This window comes from Rhineura floridana, unplaced genomic scaffold, assembly GCF_030035675.1.
Source record: "Rhineura floridana isolate rRhiFlo1 unplaced genomic scaffold, rRhiFlo1.hap2 scaffold_22, whole genome shotgun sequence".
Lineage (NCBI taxonomy): Eukaryota > Metazoa > Chordata > Lepidosauria > Squamata > Rhineuridae > Rhineura > Rhineura floridana.
The window spans coordinates 150,001-150,404 of record NW_026902505.1 but is presented as its reverse complement, the minus strand read 5'-3'; positions in this window follow the sequence as shown (position 1 = coordinate 150,404).

Sequence of the window (404 nt, the reverse complement as noted above, 5' to 3'; positions counted from 1 at the left end):
ACGCACGCAGGGGGCGGCGAGTCGAACAGGAGGCTAGCTGCCCCCTCTCCCCCCCCCCCCCCCGGGTAGACCTGGAGGGTGAGAGTTAGAGGGTGAGGGTTAGAGGGTGAGGGTGAGGGTGGACCTGGAGGCAGCTGCGGGAAAGGTGCTGGGGGTGGCGTGGGTGGTACGTATGGCCAGAGTCCTGGGGCAGAGCCCCGCTCTACCGAAGGCGGTCGGAGGAGGGTACGGAAGTCTGGATGGGGACGGATTCGCGGAGCTCGCCCGGAAAGGGCTCCAGGAGGTCGGCGTGGATTTCGGGAGAGTCCCGGTCGGCGCCTCGCTGTCCCCGCGCTCGGACGGCCGGGGCGTGCGCCTGCGGGTTCATGGGCAAGCGGCAGGATCCCCTGGACGAGCCCCTCGCC